Below are 21,651 nucleotides of genomic sequence, written 5' to 3'. Positions count from 1 at the left end.
TTCACAGTGACTAGCAATACCCACTCAAGACCCTTATAATAGGAGAAAAGATGATGACATCAAATCAAAAGAGAGACTAATGGAGAGAGGGAGGGGATATGACAAAGAGCAGAGTTAGGAAGGAGAAAGTGGGGGCGGGGAGGGAAGGGAAATGCCATGGTTTGTTGTAAGTATATGTATGTATATAATAAAAAATTAAAAAAGAATTTTGAGTTTATTTGAATAGGTAAAATTAATATTGTGTAAATAGCAATTCTACCCAAAGAAGTATCAATGAAATATTAATGAAGCATCATTCTTCACAGATATAGAAAAGACAAAATGCTCTCTACCACTAGAATATTGTTTTTGAAGTCTGGAGGCTGAGGCTTTGTGTAAAGCAAATGGCTAAAAGCAACCCTTCTAATCCTAAGAATATAAATAAACATCTGGAAGGAACATGTGATATTAAGGGCTCAACATTGGGTTCTACTACTAACAAATTAGGCACATGGTAGTATTTGTAGCTAAATGAACCTTGGTGACTGAATGACACAATGGAAAGCCCCTTCATACTTTTCATTTCAGCCACCTGGCAGTCCTGCTTCATGTTTCATGAGTTCATTGTACTAGTACTAGTCCTAAGATGGTAAATGACAGGCTATGTCAGTTAGCTGAGATTTATTTGTGTGTTGTTTAATTCTTATTCTTTTAGATTTTAATATATGCCACAAAATAGATCAGATTTATATTCAGTAGCCAATTAGCATGTCTTTTTTCTAGAATCCTTTTCCCTCTTCTCAAACCATCCTCATTCTTGATAAGCTATATATATTCTAACCTCAGTTCCCTATTTTTTCTTGTAGAGTGGTATTAAGCACATACTCTAAGACTTGTCTATTTCAGAAGATTTTCTAAACAGAGCTATGGCTCATTTTCAGCTTGCATAGACACAGATCACAGGAAGCCGCCAGTGATGATTAATATTGATTACTAATCTGACAGATTTAGAATCAGATAAGAAACAAAATGATTGGTATGCTTGGGAGGCCTTTCCAAAGAAGTTTGTCTGATGAGGGAAGATCTACCTTGAATGTGAGTGGCATCATTTTATCAGGGGAGGTCCTGGGCTAAAAAATGAGAAGATACATAGAAAACAGGCATTCATTTCTCCTTGCTTCCTGACTGCAGATGCAATGTGACCAGCTGCTACTGGCACCATGCCTTCTCCATCATAATAAATTGTATCCTGAAGTTGTGAGCCCAAATAAACCTTTAATTCTTTATGTTCCTTATGTCTGGCATTTTGCCACAGTGATGAGAAAACTAACTTCTCACCTTTTGTAAGTCTCGGGCATTCTCTTTCAAGCATTCGATTTTTTTTTATTATTTTATTATTTAAGACCTTTATTAACAGGTGCTTGCAGTTTGTGGACTTTTTTTTTTTTTTGAAAAAATCAAGTTGTAAACTTTTTATTACAAATTAAAAATGAAGTTCTTAAAAATCTCAACTTGACCAGATATGAAACAATTTAAAAACCTTTAAAGGTATATTGAGAAAAACCAGGCTTTTTTAAAAAACACGTTTGTCATTACCAAAAAGAGACATCTTCAGGTAAAAATAATAAAAACCCCATGCTGCATAGTCAATGCAGATAGTTCTAGTTTATCTGGTCAATGGGCAAAAAGCAAGCACTTAAGGTCTTCAGCTCCAATCTTTTGTTCATTTCTTATTGCTGGAATTTCATATTCATTTCTTCTTGTTGGATGACTAGAACGGATGATGGTAAAGATGGTAAGCCGGCATTTACTCAGCCCCGCCCTGCTCAGCCTCGGGAGCGGACGAATTTTCAGCTGGTGGATCGGCTGCTTTTGTCTCTTTGCCATTTTGTAGGGTTCTCTGGGCGTCTGCGTCGGTAATTGAAGTTGCGGCGGTACTGACATTGAGGTGGCTGCTGACCTTCGGTGTCATCTCCTTGTCCTCTTCATTGCCATCCTCTCTGGGCTGTCTTTGGCGAGGAGGACCCCTGCGGAATCGTGGTCTATAACCCCGATACATATTCTGTCTCACTGGTCTACCTTGCTCTCCTGCACCCTGGTTGTCAGCACCCTCCATCACTTCTCCCTGCACAGGAGGGTTGGAATACTGTGGTCGACGCCCATAGGGCCTCTCATGTAGTAAGGTGGAACTTCGCCTGCGGTAGGATCGGCGTTGTTGGGCCTGTCCTTCAGGAGCGCTCTCCGATCCTTCATTCTTTTCCCCACTCTCACTATTCTGGTAATTCTGCTGGTAATTGCGTGGAGGACCCCTACGACGTGGACAGCGTCTATAATGGTCACGGTCTGCTGCATATTTACTGCCTTGAACTGGACCTCCACCAGGGCCTGCAGCATTGCCGCCTCCGCACCTTTTCTTCTTCCACATCAGACTGCAGTCTCTCCATCTCCTACACTGCGAAGGTGCTTCCTGGGGTTATTCTTCTTTATGGCAGTCTGGTGTACAAATACATCTTCCTTGGTGTCATTCCTGTTGATGAAACCATATCCATTCCTTACATTGAACCATTTTACTGTTCTCAAAACCTTCGTTGCGATGACCTTCTTGTCCCCGCCGGCAGGCACCGCCGATGTGAGGCCGCCCGGGCCGCCGCTCCCTGCGCCGCTGCCCCTGGTGCCGGGCTTGGTGTCGGCGGCGCTGAGGGCGGGGGGGGGGGGGGCTGCGGGGCGGGGGGGGGGCGGCGGGCGGCTGCTGGGTCTCGGCCTCGCTGCTCAGGTCGCGGTGATGGTGACTGGGGCCGGCTGGAGCAGCTGCGGCTCCTCCCGGGGTGTGATGGTAACTAGGCCGGCGGCGGCGGTGGGGCTGCTCAGGGCTCTCTGGGGTCCGCTCTCCGCTCCCGCTACCGATGGAACTTCAAGCATTCGATTTTAAGAGGGCTTTCCCTCAGCTATGGGCACAGATGTTGGTTGCGGAGAGGCTCTGCTAACCATAGTGGTGACATGTTAAGTCAAAGGAACCTGTTTGTGCACTTACTTGTCCTCTTCATTATGATATGAAATGCACCATTTCTGTTTATTAATGAATTGCTACTGCTCAAGCCTAGCCTGATAACTCGAGGGATCTGCCAGTATCCAACCCATAGTAAGCAGTCCTGTAGGCCAATCACTTGAGGCTTCATCTCAAGCCAGGGCTCTTTTCGACTGATATGTATTGGCATAGCTCCCCTTTGGTATAGACAATTTCTGAAATCATGAGAGGTGCTTCCTTTTCTTTGTGCCTTTGTGCTTTGGGATAAACATAATTGACACTTTTCATACATATATATAATGAATTTTGGTCATAATTCCATCTAATTACCTTTTTTTGCACCCTTACCCCAAACCGCTTCCAATGCATCACTTCTGGCAAACTACTCCTTCTATTGTGACTTTTTTCTTGCCCTTCTCCATCACCAATAATGACATGTTGGTGGGCCAATTGTTCTTCAGGTCTTAACCAGGCAATAATAGCTGCTGTGGGGTCATCAAAGCAATGGTCACTTTATACTTAGAAGACAGTGTTCCAAAGCACTTTTCCTCAGTCTTTGATTTTTAAATTCTTTCCACAACCTCTTCGGTAATGCTCCCTGAACCTCTGAGAGTGTGGCATAGATGGCATAGATGTGTTCTTTAGTGTTTAAGACATCGCTGTCATTTCTTCTTAGCACTTGGAAGAATTTTGTGTTTCCTTAATGGTCACTGACATCTGATAAGAGGAGCTTCATTAACCAAAAGTGAGAATAGCGTCAATATGTGGGCCTAAACACAGATATTTATTTACTTTTTTTTTTACATGTTTGTTTATTTATTTTCAAGGTGAGGGAGAGAGAGAGAATGTGCACACAAGAGCCTGTAGCCACTGAACTGAACTCCAGATCCATGCACCACTTTGTGCATCTGGCATTATGTAGGCACAGGGGAATTGAACAGGCAAGTAAGTGCTTAACTACTGTGCCATCTCTCCAGCCCCAAACACAAATATTTAAATTGGCATGACATATACCTTTAGAGAAATATCAGCAGCATACCTTCCAACTTTGATTAGATTTTCAGCACCAGGCCTGAATTCAAGGTATTATCCTTATCCCTAATGGTTCATTATTTAACGAAAATCCAACTAGTGTAGTTGGTTGCTTACTTATATTCTACCTATAGCATTGCTTTGAAATCATTGACAAAGAAAACTGGTTTGATTATAAAGGAAATACAAATAGGTTTCATTTTATTCTCAATACTATATTGTACATTTGAAATGACTGCAAGCTTTCCAATGAGTTAGTAAAGACTTTTTGAAGAAATGCTTGCTTAAATGTCCTGAATGTTAGAGCTTAAGTTTGTCAAGACAATTAGTCAGATTTTAAAATATAATAAAACCACTCCCTTCATGTTAGAAATACCTGGGTAATGCTGGAGCAGTAGCTTAGCAGTGAAGAGTTTGCCTGAGAAGCTTAAGAACCCATGTTCCAATCTCCATGTCCCACATAGCCAGACACACAGTAATGCAAAGCACACAATACCACACATGTGCACAAGGGGAGAACACACACGTCTGGAATTCTTTTGAAGTGGCTGAAGGTCCCGGCATGACCATTCTCTTTCTCTCTCCCTCTCTGCCACTTTCTCTCAAAAATAAATAATAATAATAAAGAAAAGAAACAATAACTGGATAATGAAGTTCCAAGGTATCTGCCTTGTAAATTTCCACAGGTACCTTTAAAAAAAAGGCATTGAAATATTCAAGACAAGGAAGATAAGATGGAATTCAAAAAGTATTGGTGAGTTTCTTTAATGTGCAAAGAAAAGCACTGAGTGCTTCAGGAAACACAAATATCTGATCTTATCCCTGACACTCAAAATGCCTGACTCCAACTGTTACTCTTTGAACAACTGAACCTTATACAGATTCACACAGCGAATCCACAATGGCGCTTGGGAGATATTGCTTTGCCATATGATCAGAGGCCTTAGAATAGGAATTATGTTGTGTAACATGGCAGATGTAATCATTTACTATGACATAAGTCTGATAAATAGCAACACTGACTTTTTTGTTGTTGTTTTAGTCTAATAGTTTTTGGCACAAAGCATTAGCCACATGAGGTCACTGTTGTACATACATGAATTATAACTACTGTATATCTTGATTTTCCTGGTTGAATAATGTGCATGTGTGTCTTGAATAAACTATGCGTGTTTAAAGGGAAGGGAAGGATATTCCATAAAAAATGCTCAATTCACTTAAATCTATTTTTATAATTTTTAGGATTTGTTTTATATTTCAATCAGGAATTATTCTTAATAAATCCAGTATTTCAATTATGAGTGTAGTTGGGATAGGAAAATTAGTTTTAAGACAATGTATAAAAAAACTAACTTGGGGCTGGAGAGATGACTTAGCAGTTAAGGCACTTGCCTACAAAGCCAAAGGACCCAGGTTCAATTCCACATAAACCAGATGCACAGGGTGGCACATGGGTGTGGAGCTTGTTTGCAGTGGCTAGGGGCCCTGGCACATCCATTTTCTTTCTTTCTCTCTCTCCCTTCCCCTAGCTGTAACAAATAAAATAAACAAAAATAAAATAAAAAAAAAACACAAACAAAAGCTAACGGCCTTTAATGGAATCATGAAGTTTTCTGATTATGATGCCCAAGGTTTGCACCGGTGCTTTAAAGAGTACACTGTTCCCTAGTGCTATATCCAGTTAATTGTTATGGAATATCTTTATCAAAATAAGAATTATGTATCATTTAGATAACTAATTTTAAATCTATAGGACCAAAATTTATTGTGGAAAAACAACAGTTGCTGACATGTTATTACTGCTTTCAGACATATATTTTGAATTCAGGCATTTTAGAGTTAGTAATTATAGTCACAGGTTTGCAGAACAATGCAACATCTCGCTTATAGTGTATATAAATCAGAGGACATCAGAATTATGTGTATCTGAGTGTTCTTGTCCAGCGATACTATGCCATCCAAACTGATTTTGTCAAAAACCCCCACAACCTTCATGATACCAAGATCGATGGACTTTGTTTGTACTTCCTTATTTAACAGTTTTCCTTCATAGTATCTTTTGTTAAACAGATTATTGCTAAGGTATTGATATAGGTAAAGACTGTAGGTGGACAGTAAAACTTAGAGTACCTGGAGATGGATTATTAACAATTTTGGAGGGGGGATTGGGGATGTGAAGTCTGGATTTAACATGTGCTTTTAAGACATCTGCATATCTGTTAAGGCAAGTCAAAGACATAGGCAGATGCTATGCCCATAGAGCTATGTTCTCTATATAGGATTTCTAGATCAGAGTGGCCTCATTTCTATTTTTATGCATATGATCTGGTTGCTGTGAGATGCATTGTATGCTGTCTGGTAAATTCTGTTATTATTCCTAGCTGTATGTTGCTTTTTATATATGAAGTTATTGTTCCATGCTCAGTGAAAACAGATTGTACTTGTGACTTGTCATAATAATTGCATAGTTGTTTATAAAGAAAATGCTTATAAAAGCTATGCAAAGGGAATATATAGAAAATATAATATTCATTTTTATTATTTTTTTGGTTTTTCGAGGTAGGGTCTTGCTCTAGCCCAGGCTGACCTGGAATTCACTATGCAGTCTCAGGTTTGCATCAAAACCATGGTTATCCTCCTACCTATGCCTCCCAAGTGCTTGATTTAAAAGCATGCACCACCACACCTGGCTAGAAAATATAATATTCTTTAGGGGTGGTTTAGAATCTAATTTATAACCATCTTACAGCTTAACTATATGTTTCATAGTGTTATGAACTACAACTAATACTGCATATTTTATCAATCTACTGAACTTACATTTATCAAAAATAATTTTTAAAACCTGTATATTTTAAGACAACACATTTATTTCTCAAAATAGCACTTAGCAAAACATAACATTTTATACTACAACATAGCATACAGGTAGATTATAACTTGATGTAATTTTTATTTAAAATTAGAATTTGGCTTCTTGGATTTAAGGAAGAAAGTTTCTATATTACTTTAGCAATTTAATTAACATAATACCAGGTTTATGCACATTGGTATTATTATAAAATTTCATCTTTCTTTATGTGAAAAGAAGATAGACAGGTGGAGATTGCATCTACACTCCAGTCTATGCTTTTTATAAAACAATAACCACCAAGTACATCTCACATCATTCCTTTCTAGTACCTCAGTATTGTAAACATTGATTCAACAAGCACCTAAGATAATAATACTTAGTGAAAAATTGCATTTAATTTAGAAAAATAATCATTTTATGCTTGAGTAGAATAGCAATATCATAAAAGTGGTATAAATACACTAGTGTGAGAACACAGAGTAAATAAATGAATAAATGAACTCAACTCTTAGCTTTGAAGTTTGGGTTGGCCAGCGATAGCTAGAAATGGTGAGTAAGTAGTAAGTAATTTTGTGATAGTGGTCCTGGTCTACTACTGGCCTTGGTTGCTACTATTTGAAGGAATGTGGGATTTATGCATCAAAGTAAAATATGTACTCCATCAGTTATTTATAATATTTTGGACCAAAGAGCTTTAAATAGTGAATGGATATATTTTTTCAAGTATGATTTTTTGAAATTAGAAGTGGACACTATTAAAATTATCTTGGGGAAACAGGTATCATATTTGCTTTGGATAATTCCAAACATATTTTAATAAAAACTTTGGGCCCTAGGGTAGGGGCTCTATTTTACTGTCATCCCTCATTATGTGAAAACCCTTTTTCTCTCCACATTAGTTTTCAGATTAAAAATTACAGCCCTCTTGTTTCAGATTTTCATGCTTTCAAGTTGTCGTTTTCAGTTTCACATTTCTGAGATATGTATCCAGCCAGACACAGTTGTGGAAGGAAGGGATTTATTTCAAGTTTACAGATCCAGGGGAAGTTCAATCAATGGTAGAAGAAACTGGCTTCCTTTCACAAATACAAACAGAGTGAGAAATTATCAGTTGGCAGCAACCCCCCAAAAAAGCAGCAAACAGGACTCCCAGAGCTCAAAATGTCCTCTGCACCTTTGGGCTGAAGTCAGATCTACCCTCAAACACACCTTTAGGGCTGGAGAGATGGCTTAGTGGTTAAGGCACTTGCCTGCAAAGCCAAAGGACACAGGTTTGATTCCCCAGGACCCATGTTAGCCAGATGCACAAGGAGGCGCACGTGTCTGGAGTTCTTTTGCAATGGTTGAAGGCCCTGGCATGCCCATTCTCTCTCTCCCTCCACTGCCTATTTCTCTCTCTCAAATAAATAAAAATAAAATAGTTTTTTTTTATAAAAAAAACAACACACACCTTTAAGCTGGATGCCGGGTTACACCCTCAGTGACACTTCCTTCAGCCTGGTGGCTGGAGACCCAAGTTACAAGCTTAATTAAACACCACAGACTACAATGGACATACAGTCACATTCAAACCACCACTCCCATGCTTGTCTCATGACCATGAAAAATTAGACACAAGGGCAAGGTATGAGTAAGGCAAAGGAGATTTATTGGGAAAAGGTGGACAAGCCATAAAATGTCATGGTAAGCATGCTTAGTTTTTTAGCTGGCACCTAAAGAAGAGTAAGTAAATAAATAATAGGAAGTGGTGTTTTTAAATTAAAGTTCAAATAAAGGGGTGGGCTTAATAGTGAGGTGTCTAGGAGCAACTGCACCCAGTGAGGGACATCTGGGGCCATGATACATTGTCTCATAGAAAGGATAAATGGTCTTCTAACCCTCTTAGGATGTTTTTAGGTGAGCACTGGTTTCATGACTGAGTGAATGATTGGCAGGCTCAGTTGGATTAACTATTAAAAGTAGTAACTTATTTTCTAACTAGGGCTGGAGAAATTTGATTGCCTGGAAGTTCAATTGTGATGTTTTCCTTTATAATCACACCAGGGAAATCATGCAGGTGTTGTGATGGATGACTCCCGTGTCTATTTGCCTACAACACCTTGAGTTTCACGATGCTTTTTGTTGATTATTTAAATTAAATGAAAAATTAACCAAGAAATTGAGGTAATGCAAAAGACCAGGCTAAAAGGCTAAATATTCAAGGTGCCTCTGCACTCCTGATTTCAGCCCATGTGATAAGGTGATTGGAGTCAGACAGACATTAATTTGGGGTCTGATGGGCCTTTTGGCATATTAGAACCTTCCAGAAACATGGATGTCTCCATACATAATATGGCAGTGTTGTAAGGACTGATTTAGATGAGAGCTATATAATGCTTAACATAATGTTTCTCAAATAATATATGCTCTTGTGCTTTATACCTATAATTTTATTAGTTTCCCAGCCATTCCCTATCTCATGGCAGCAAAAATAAAACAACGCTAGCTCTGACTTTTTCCCAAGACACTGACTATATACCTAGCTGGTTGACTAAAAGACGCTGGAAACATAAAAATTAATAGAACTATTTGTACAGGATAAAGAATAGCTTGGGGTTCCAAAAGTCAGCCTATTTCTAGAAATTACACCCATATTTCCTTAGGTGCTTAGGGTAAAATATACAAAGGGTTGTTCTTAATTTCTCGTTATACTCTCCCACCCCATATGTCACTGGAAAATAATCAGTGGTGACCCTAACTCACTGGGTTTCTCAAATCTGACCACATCTATTGATTATGAGAAAAACTTTATGGCTTAATACTAAACCACTAAAGCTGTGTCTTCTCTTATCTGTTCTATAGGACAAGGTCACATCTTAAACCTCAGTTTGTACTCATCCATGCCCAACTGAAACACAGCAATGCATCCATGTATTGCTGATTCATTTAGAAGAATATTTTTTAACTATGCACTTTGAGATTGATAACTATGCCTCTTCATTGATAATTATGTTTCTTCTCAGAGAATTTGAAATTTCTTTTTCCTTGCTGTCTTTCCTGATAAACTCATGACTACTTTCTTCATACTTTTTAGTCTTATTAGCACAGCAGAATGTATTAAACATGTAGAAGTATTAAAATGTTGGGATGAAATTATGTTAAAAGTAATATTTTTTTAAAAGTAGGAAACAGGGCTGGAGTGATCCTTAGCACTTAAGGCATTTGCCTACAAAGCCAAAGAACCCAGGCTCAATTCCTCAGGACCCACGTTAGCCAGATGCACAAGAGGGCACATGCGTCTGGAGTTCTTCTGCAGTGGCTAGAGGCCCTGGCACGCCCATTCTCTCTCTTCCTCTTTCTCTGTCAAGTAAATAAAATTAAAGTATTTAAAAAAATAAAGTAGGAAAAAAGTGGTTCTATAATGTATTTGAATTTCAGTTTAGTTTTCAAATATTTCAGAATTTGTAATTGAAATTGCCACTTATGCAAAATTTGATAATAAATGATTCTGATGGAAAAAAATAAACTAGTGCAGTGTAAGTTCTGGGAAGTAGATGGGCGATTCTTGAGAAGTGACTATGACCCCTTTCATTAAACCAATTGTTAGAAAAGACTTGGTACCAACAAGCTAGCTTGTTCTTGCTGACCACTACAGTCTATCATCAAAACCTCCTTGACTTAGTTTCTCTGTCAAAAGGATCTTATGAATTAAATCTTTCTATACCACCATATGTTTTTCTTTCTAGTCTTATGCTCATGTCAAAATGTGAGTCTCAACAATGACTTTTGTATTCCCATTCAGGTTACAAGTGACAAACAGATTTCAAATAATTGTTTTTGAGTTCTGTTGCTGCTATAGATTATTATAGAATCATGAATTTTTCTCACTCTGTGCATGCATGGTACTAATGCTTAACCAAACCAGATATCTAACAAAAGAGTGTGAGAGATGTCTGCATCTTAACCATGACCAATTAAATAGAAGATTGGGCACTATCCAGGCTTTTGCTCAACTCCATGAAGGCACTGGTCATTCTACTGAAATAGGAGATTGTCATCACATCATGAAAGAAATTCTTGATAGAAATGGCTTGAGATAGAAGACACTATTTCTTACTGTGTACATGTGTAAAGTAGAAAACTCAGCTCAAAGTAAATTTGATGTGGCTAATACACTAATAAAAGTGTAACTATTAATTCCCTTAGGAAAAGCAAATCCTGGGAGTTGGAATAAAAACACTAGGCAATATGTGTCATGTTGTCCCTAATACAGATTTTAAATTTTCTTGTATCTGGGTTTAGTACTGGAATATGTGAAGCATACACTGTGTCATGATGCTAGGGAGGTTAAAGGACCATGGACATTAGGTGAACATCTCTTGCCAATAGAAAGGGATGCTCAGGTAGGCTCAGAAGATTGTCACTAGTGTCTCTATTTCATAGTCTTTGATGGACACTGGTTTGAACTTGACCTCCATGTACAGTGAGTGCTATTGGAATGTTCGATGTAGGATATGTGGCTATAATTATTACACAATAGCAAATACTGTATATAGCATGGTTACTGTGCTTGCAAGTTAGAGGTAAGTGTAAATTTCATAAGGCTTCATATGATAAAAAAGAAAGAATTCTCTAGCCTCTGACATCTTTGACAAAAACCTAAATATAAGGTTAAGTGAGTTTAATCCAACCCACTTTTAAGTGGTGGTAACAGATTGTATTAGGCTTGAGATAGGAACATATAGAATAAGAAGGTAACCAAATTTCAAGAACAATACTTATTGTCCTATAATTTAAGAGTGCACAAATAATAGAGCCCTGTTAGAACTTCTTACATTCCTTCATTGGAATTTCCCCAGTAGTCATGTATTGTGTACACTTTATAATTGTCCTCAACTTACAGGCAAAGTGATGCAGGATGAGAAAAATGGAGAGCGATGTATAAAACCGCAGATTGTGAAAACACAGGGTGAGTAGACAGATGGCTGACTCCAGAGCCTGCTTCATGCAGTGGTTTAGCTTGGCTTTGTGCTGTTTCTCCTAGCCCTGTGATGAGATGATGGAATTGCATAGGGACTCTGCTGTGACTCTCTATATTGTGCATAGAATACAAAAGAGAGCTCATTATTCATGTGAAAGTTTTAGGAATACTTTTAATAAAATAAATTTTACTTCTAAATTTTAACCCAAAAATCTGAACTTCCATGTCTTTGGAGTACTATAATTGAGTACTATAATTATTTTCAATATATTTTACTCCTTTCATTAAAAAGACTTAAAATATCACACAGTGTGACAATTTTGTCACTGTAAAATATAAAACTATAATTAACATAAAGCATTTTGCAAAAATATGTGACAGTTTAAATATCACTTGGGCAATCAAATCATGATTCCTGTAGAAGGAAAGAAAAAGCTCTTGGCATTCCATATGAACAGGAAACAGGAAATGTCCATAAAAACTTTATATTGCTGTAGCCTTGCTAGAAGAAAATAGAAATTACAACAAGGACTACAATTCTTAATATTCTGATGTTATTTTGTGTATGCAAATATTTCTCATAATTTTGATCTTTTCTCCATAAATTCATTTAGAAGTACATCATTTAAAATGGCTTTCTTCCAGATGCATGAGGTAACACATGTGTCTGGAGATTGCAGTGGCTAGAGGCCCTGGCAGGCCCATTACCTCTCAAATGTTTAAAATAACATCTTACTTATTTATTTATTTACTTGAGAGAGAGAGAGAGAGAGAGACAGAGATAATTAGGGAGAGAAGGAAGAGGCAGATATATAGAGAGAATGGGTGACACAGGGCCTTTAGCCACTACAAATGAACTCCAGTCACATGCACCATCTTAAGCATCTGGTTTTACGTGGGTACTGAGTAATTGGACCTGGGTCCTTAGGATTTACAGGCAAGCCTCTTAACCTTGGAGTCATCTCTCCAGTCCTAAATGAAATATTTTTAAAAATATCTTTCTTCAATAATATATTGTCATTTGAGCAGTCATATTTTAATCCCTATGTTTCCATCCAAATAGATATTTTAATAAGAATGTAAGTGCAATCAAATAAACTGCACATATAAGTATATTCACATATTTTAACAGATCTGAACAAGACCATAATAAAAGATAGTAAGAGACTAAGAAATGTATTATTTCCAGACAAGCTCAAGGTATATGTGGATCTGTGTATGATTACACACATGTCACCATAACAGTAGAGAAGAGCTGCGTATACTTTCTTCATAGAAAAGCATGTTATTATAGTCTGAATACATTATTTGTCCATTGTCCTGTAGAACATCAATCTATTTTATCCATTTACTTAGAAAATGGATCTTGAGTCTTGGCCTTAGTACAAAAATGTGAATAAATAATTTCTGCCTCTGGTTTTATGGTAAGCAGTCAGGGGAATGTTTTAAGGACATAGCTCTTGTCACTACTCTGTTCAAGAACTGTAAATCATTCCTTATTGAGTAGACAATGAATCCCAGCTGCTCATATTGGCATGTAGTCTTGCCATTTCAAAGCATTTTTCTGTTTGCCCTCACACCTCTGTGCTGCAGCTACCCTAAACTCCTCACTGAGTTGGGATATGAAGTGTTTCTTATATTTTGGAACTGAGTCAACTTAAATTTATTGTTTTGGATTTGTCCCAATGGCAGTAACTTCACTTATTAAGAGATGCTGTTCTTTTATAACTTATAGCTACCAATTTATAGCTTCTAATTGTCTTTCATGTGTGGTAGTGACTTTGAAAGTATCCCGCCATCTGAATATTAGATTCTGAAAATGGCTCCTGCATTTCATTCAACTTGTATCTGTCATTGAGTGTAACATTCTTGTTACCTTTCTGCTCATGGTCTCCTTTCCCACTACCTCTCTTATTGCCTCCTCTTAGAATGTGGATATCCTTCAGAGAAGGGTCCCAGGGACAAGAACCAAAGATAGAAACTCACCACTTGCCAAGATGGTGGAAGGTTTCTGAATGGTGGAAATAAGATTAGCTGTTGAAGGCAATATCTCATGGTCTCTTCCTTCCTGGGTCTGGTTGAGGATGTAATCTTTGAGTGGTGGATATACATCAAGGGCAAAGTCTTAAGATGAAGGAGATTTACCACATTTCTTGACCTTACAGTACCAACATAAGACAGTGAAACCATAGTAAATTGGGCAAAAGTAATGTGCAGCTGAATGGAGTAAAGTTCCAGGTGGAAATTTCCACTGTGCTAAGGATTCCTAAGTACGTGTATGCAGAGAACACCCTGCAGACCCGTGAGGGACCTTTACTCAATCCAGAAGTACTAACTTGACCTTCAAAACCATGTTATAATACTCAGAGCAATCACTATGGGGATAAACAGTAGTACAAAACTGAGAATTTTCTTGTCAGCTAAACATAAGTGTTCATGTGATTTTGGCAAAAAAGGAATATTTAAACCAAAAGTACCTATGTATTAGTATCAGTGGTCATGCCTCCCTTTTGAATATCATTCTGAGGACATATCACCAAAACATGTATATTCACAGCAACATGGATGAGCAAAGCTACTAGAAATGCTTAACAATCACTGTATCTGTACTGGTGTGTCAGAGGACGGACAGTGGAGCTTGAACAAATCCATATTAGCAGTCATAGTAGTAAACTAGTCAGCACAAAACAATGGGAAGTTTAACCTGAAATGCTTGTCTCCCCTCTTCTACCTCCATATTTTAAAGGGGCAATTTTAATTCATTATCCCACAAAGTAATGTGACCCTGAACATTAGAAAGGAAAAGAAAATATCTGATTAGAATATTATGTTTATCTTAAAGAACATGGCAATTATAAAGAAGATAAAATTGGGCTGGAGACATGGCTTAGCAGTTAAGGCATTTGTCCATAAAGCCAAAGGATCCCAGTTCTACTCTCCAGGACCCACACAAGCCAGATGCACAAGGGGGTACATGTGTCTGGAGTTCGTTTGCAGTGGCTGGAGGTCCTGGCATGTCCATTCTCTCCCTCCCTCTCTCTCTCTCTCTCAAATAAATAAAAATTTAAAATTAAAAAAAGATAAAATTATACTTGTGATTTATTCTTTTATCCTCCAAAAATACAAAACATACCACTCTGTAAGGGCTTTAAGTTAATCTGTTATAAGAAGTATATACATCTACCTTCTCACCATTTCTTGTCATTTTCTAATATTCTATTAAATTCATGTTCATTAGGGCTTTAGAAGGATAGACTGTATAAAGCACAGCAAATAAAGGAATTGTACAGTAACTATATTATTTAGAAAGAAACTCCCAAGCTGTGCAATAAATCTTAATTATCCAAAAAACACTGTGAACATATTCCTATTGCCTTACTAAAAACTACTCATTTATTTAGTGTTGTTCTATTGAATAGCTTAACACTCAGTTTCTCATCCCAATTGTAGGAAATGACTACCTATTTTAAATTTCTCCTGAAGTATGTGAAAGCATTGTAATGAATAGAATATGCCCCCCCTTGCTTTGTCTACAGTATATAAAATCCAGAGCAAAGTGTCATTTTTGTTTTTAATATCGCTTATGTTTAATTCAGAAAAACTCTTTTATTCCATTAACTAGGCTTTCTGAAATATGAGTATAATTTTTATTTTAATGAAGATATGTTGATGTCTATTTTTGTTTTAATTAGTATATATTAATTATACATAATAATGGGTTTCCTTATTCCATTTTCATACCTGTACATTATGTATTTTAATTATATTCCTTTAATTTTAAAACAGTGAATTCCCTATAAAAAGTTCACTGGCTGAAACTGACGTTTAACATCATTAATATTCAGTGCTCAGGGTCTTTCCCCTCCCAGTGAAGTGAGTTTGTAACTCCATCGTCACTAAAAATATCATGGTTGGTGCATTGGGTGATATAATATGCTTGAAGAAGTCTGATGTCAACACTATAAGAATGGTGAGCTTCAAGGGGAGATCATACCTACAAGTTCTGCTTACCCACAATCTTGACCCTCAAGTCTTTCCAGCCTCTAGTTGGTAGGTGAGTAGATTAATCTTTTTGATTTCTTTCAGAGCCACCTTTGGGCTTGAAGCCTTCCCAACAAAACCCCACAAATTAGACAGCAGACACAACGTTTTCCAGCTCTTCCCTCTCTGAAACCTTTGTCTAAAGACTCCAGGAGCAGAAGAAAAGCATGAGTATCATTGTTTGCAATGGAATAATACAGCAGCACCACCAGAACACTGTTTATCATATATATATATTTCTCACTTATTCATGTGAAAAGTGAGCAGCATGGAGAAAAATACTAAATAATGGCTTTTCTAATTTCTGATAATTTTTCCTTCCTAAAATGGTACATTACTCTGAGATGATTTACTATTTTTTATGACTAAGGTTGAAAAATTTGTAAAATAATTGCATTGGCATACTTAGAATAACCCATGTAATATGTGGTTGACATATTAAGAGTATTCAGCAATGTATGAAAATGATTACATATAAATAGGAATTAATTAGTACAGGGCTGAACATCCTTTATCTAAAATGTTGAGACCAGAAGTATTTTATTTATTTTAAGCTATTTTTTTAATATCTGTAATATCTGTAAATACATAATGAGATTTCTTAATTTATAAAATTTTTCTTAATTTATTTGAGAGGGAAAGAGGGAGAGAGGGAGAGAATGGGTGCACCAGGGCCTCCAGCCACTGCAAACGAACTCCATATGCATGTGCCCCCTTGTGCAACTGGCTAACGTGGGTCCTGGGGAATCAAACAAAGATCCTTTGGCTTTGCAGGCAAACACCTCAATGGCTAAGCCATCCCTCCAGCCCAATAATGAGATTTCTTGAGCATGTAATTAACTGAAACACAACTTGTGTTCTCTATACACCTTATAGACATAATTCAAAGTAATTTTATACAATACTACAAGAATTTTGTACATGAAACAGTGCCATATATACATAATTTTCATTTGTGGCATTATGCTTGCACTCAAAGTTGGATTTGTAAGTATTTGAGATTCCAGATGAAGGATAGATAATTCCATATATTCAGCAGTTACTTTCTCATTGTGAGACAATACTCCTGACAAAAAGAAGCATATGTAAGGAAAGGACTTATTTCAGGCTTACTGTTCTAAGGAGATGGTTCATCATGACAGGGAAAAGCACTGATGAGCAGGAAGTGGGCTCACATGTCACATATCTGGTTTGAAGTAGTCTGAGTAGAGGGAAGTAGTTAAAATACTAGGTTTGGAGCTAGGTTGATAAACCTTAAGGTCCACCCCAGAGACACAACTCTTTGAGCAAGACCCTACATCCTAATGGCTATACCAACAGGGGGTTGAATATGAGTCTTAATCATAAACAACTGAGACTATAGGTGATGCTGCAGTTACCTTCTCACTGCTAGCACAAAATACCTAATTAAAGCAACTGATGGGAGGAAAGGCTTGTTTTGGCTCAGGATATTTCAGCATGACAAGGAAAGGATGGTAGAGTAGGGGCTGGACATCTTGCCATGATAGCTGGCAGGAAGCAGAAAGCTGAACTTCCACCAGTAAGCTGGTGGCTAATAATACACCTCAAAGTCTGTCCCTAGTGTCACACCCCCTTCAGTAATGCTCCACCTCCCAAACTGCCATTAGGTGGGGAGTAAATATTCAAAACACATAAATATATGGTGAACATCTCTATCAACCTCAACAGAGGGCATTTCTCATTTAAAGTACCATACTATTTGTGGTGGTTTGATTCAGGTGTCCCCCATAAACTTAGGTGTTCTGAATGCTAGGTTCCCAGCTGATGGAGATTTGGGAATTAATGCCTCCTGGAAGGAGTGTATTGTTGGGGTCGGGCTTATGGGCTTTATAGCCAGTTTCCCCATGCCAGTGTTGGGCACACCCTCGTGTTGCTGTGGTCCACCTTATGTTGGCCAGGGGGTGATGTCCACCCTCTGCTCATGCCACCGTTTTCGCCTGCCATCGTGGAGCTTCCCCTTGAGCCTGTAAGCCAAAATAAACCTCTTTTTCCCAGAAGCTGCTCTTTGTTGGGTGATTTCTACCAGCAATTTGAACCAGACTGCAACACTATTCATGGCACTTAGTAAGTAGATTTTTGCCTATATTACATATTAAAGTTGTTTAATTTAGAAGGACATAACCTAAATGGTATTTTACTTAAAAATCACCATGGAAACAAATCTCTCATCATGTCCATGAAGGATTTTCTAGAATAAGTGGGAGGTGCCACCCTAACTGTGGGTGGCAACATCTCATAGCCTGGGTACCTCTATAATATAAAAAGGGGAAATTTAGCTGAACATTCATTCTTTCCTCTGTTCTTCCCTGCTGATATGATGAAATGATGCTGGTTTCCTTCTCCTGTCATGCTTTCTCTTCTGTGATGGTTTTCTCCTTGAAATCATAGGCCTTTACACTCATGAACTCACAGCAACTGTGGTTTCCTGCACAAGATTTAACCTATAAATACTTCACCATCAATAGAGGAAGAATACACGAAACCCAAACCTTTCAGATTAGCTAATTGCAACAAGTGCTGACAGAGAGGGAACAATGTTTATTAGTGGTGAAGTCACTGGTGAATTACCCATTACACAGTCAGACAATAACCTCCCACTGATGATCATATAAGCAAGTATAGTTTAACTCAGAGGGTTTACAAAGCATACGTAATATGGGGATTAATGGGGAAGAAGAGTATTATGGGAGAGGGATAAGATCAAAATCTATTATATACATGTATTAAAATATCAAAAGTGGAAAAAATAGGAAAACAAAAATAAACCCATTCTTTCCTTAAGCTGCTTTTTCATGTATGTTGTGCCAGAATTGAGATGGTAACTGATACCCTTTCTCATCTTGGCTTAACAACCTTTCCAAGTTTTCTCTGAAGGTCATACTTTGGCCAAACAGATGGATGGGTCTAATGCTATGGTTCTATACTATTGAACTGCTGATAGAAAATTTTATTAAGGAATGGAGTTGAACTTTATACATAAATTATCAGGACACAGTCCATGTTAACATATTAACTAGTCATTTACTATAAAATAATTAAATGCATGAGTACAAATTAAATTTTTATTTTTTTAGGAGGATAAAGTCTACTGCTGGAAGAGACATAAGGAGACTAGCAATCACATTCTCAACATTAATAAAATGATAGAACCTCTTCAGATGAAATTTGATATTATTTTTCAAAAATCTTATAATGATACTCTTTTCTTTGATCCACAAGTCCACTTTTATAAATGTATAACAAGGAGAAAAATAAAACAGGTAAAAGATACTAAAACATTATAAAATGTGTACTATTAAATATCAGAAACAAACTATAGTGTTTTTCTGTAGATATAATAAATTATCACAAGCTTAACAGTTTAAAGTAAACATACATAGAAACACACATATGGTTGATCCATTTGTGTAATACATAATATTCACTCATCTCAAGAATTTTAATTTTATCAGTTCAGCAAAATCTGTTGTCATAGGAATTAACTTATGGGTTTCAAGAATTATAGAGTGAATATATTTAGGGAATGATTATTCTGTTTGTTACAAAAAGTATAAGTTGAGAAAAATTATGAATTCAATAATTGTGATAGTTGGCATTTTTATAATGTTAAAATATGATGGGCAGAACCATGATTAACCACCTTAAAGTACATTTTCTGTGCTAGGCAGGCATTGTTCTAAAAGCTTCACACATGCTGACATTTATAACAGCTTTATACTATACATACTTTATCAATCTTCCCACTGAATAGGCAAGAAAACTGAGGCTCAGTTGCCTAAATCTACATAGTAAATGGCAGAACTATGTTTATAAAATCCAACTGTCTGCTGCAGATTTCATAAGCACAATAATAATTAATGACTTGGATATATGTTCTTGATCCATTATTAAATAAAAAATAGGATAAATATATTCAGAATACTTCATATTTTATACAACAATTTGTACAAGAATGATGAAAATTATCTCTCAGCGAAGAGGTTGAGTGATTGCTTTTTATTTACTATCAATATTTTTTAAATGCTATTATTTTCCTAATAGCTGTTATTATCCCAACAAGAAAAAAAAATCCTAGTTTGTTTAAATCATTCAAAGAATTAAATATGATGTTTTTGTACTTGTAAGGATAATTGTTGTTGTCATGTTTGTAAATGACAATGGGCGGAAACTGCAACACTCATAGTGACAGTGCTCTGCGGAGCCGCACAGCGCATCTTGCTCTAGCTGAACTGTGGAGCAAGCTCTGTCTTACTTAGAGGATGTGCTCTCACTACAGCCCATGAGGTGTCCTGAAAGATAAAGGAAATAGGTGTGAAACAACATTGAGAAGTACTTTAAAGCAGGATGCCAAGGTAAGCCCAGATGGAAGGTAGAATCTGTAGCAGTTTTTCATCAGAAACAAGGTTATTAACAATAGTTATGCTACTAGTCAAGGAAAGACATTAGCACCATATAGGTAAATAGTATATGACCTTCTTTCTAAATGAAAATGCAATTGACATTCCAATTTGAGATACCTCTCCTTTCTATGCACTTCTATGGAGGTCATGAGTCTCTATAATGATTAATGCTTCATCCAATAATACTTAGTTCCAGGAACAATAGGAACTGGAACAAGAAGGACACAGCCACTAAAGGTATGGAATTAGAACACCAACTAGGGCCCCTTTCCATAAGTTAGGCAGTAACTAAAGGATGTGATTCATTTGTAACAAAATACATGAACATTCCTTTAAGTATTTTTATCATATCAAGATTGAGTTCTAGATATGATAAAACGAAGAAAAACGATGTATTTCTAAATATTGTAGTACAGTGGACTGGAAATGCAGAATTTTGTTTCCCATAGATGAACTTTTAAACTTGACAGTGCTACCAGTGAAGGCACATACACCTTGGATCAACACAGCTGATTAGTCTTTTTGGTGTCTGCCACTTGAAAACAGAAATTGCACCAACTCATTAGTTCCTGTGAGGCTTGAGTGTGAAGATACAGATTTGGTAGGTAGGACACTAACTGCACACAGTGCATACTCAATCATTCAGCGTGACTTGGCCACTCACTCCTGACAATGCTATTTCATTATCAGACCAGGAACTAAAGCTCTTGGAAATTGCTTTACATTGGGTTTCTCCAGGAGGGTTTCTGACACATGAACTTGTAGGCACAGCATTTTATGGGGAAGTGGTGCAGGGAGCACTGCTTGACTAAGAGGGGAGTAAGGCAAGTATTAAAGGAAGCCAACTCAGTGAATGAATGACCACTGTGGAACAGCAGAATTTCTGGTTTGTGGAGGTGTTACTGATGTGGGAAAGACAAGGTCTTTGGGTTTGCCATGTACTGTTGCAATGGCTGTTGTCTTTATTTCCCCACTCTCATACATTATTGGGTGAGGGCTGGTCTCAGGGCAGTAACTTCACTTTCTAGTCCAGAATCTACCTGCTTAAAATAGGAATTCCCCATGCTTTCACAAAAAGATGGATGCCAGGGATGGGGGGAAAAAAAAAAAAAACACAGCCCGCTGACTGTGGATGGGGTACTGGAAGAGTCAGCTATTACCTGTATGGTCTAATCATTATTTTAGGCCAATACTGGATGAATCCCCACAAATGTTCTGTTACTCTGGTAAGTACGGAGATAATCAAACGCTTCTAAGCACACAGCACAGCTTCTTCCCATAGAGCATTAGCTTAGCTCCTGTCTTTGTCCACACATAGTTCCTGCAAGCCAGCAGCTCT

The 21,651-nt window shown here is 37.3% G+C and overlaps 1 pseudogene; it reads right to left on the bottom strand.

The window, feature by feature from the left end:
- Positions 1-1,569: 1,569 nt before the first annotated feature.
- LOC123463508 lies at positions 1,570-3,441 on the bottom strand (annotated as a pseudogene).
- Positions 3,442-21,651: the final 18,210 nt, after the last annotated feature.

The sequence above is a fragment of the Jaculus jaculus genome, chromosome 9 (genome assembly GCF_020740685.1).
Source record: "Jaculus jaculus isolate mJacJac1 chromosome 9, mJacJac1.mat.Y.cur, whole genome shotgun sequence".
Taxonomy (NCBI): Eukaryota; Metazoa; Chordata; class Mammalia; order Rodentia; family Dipodidae; genus Jaculus; species Jaculus jaculus.
This window is presented reverse-complemented; position numbering and strand designations above follow the sequence as displayed.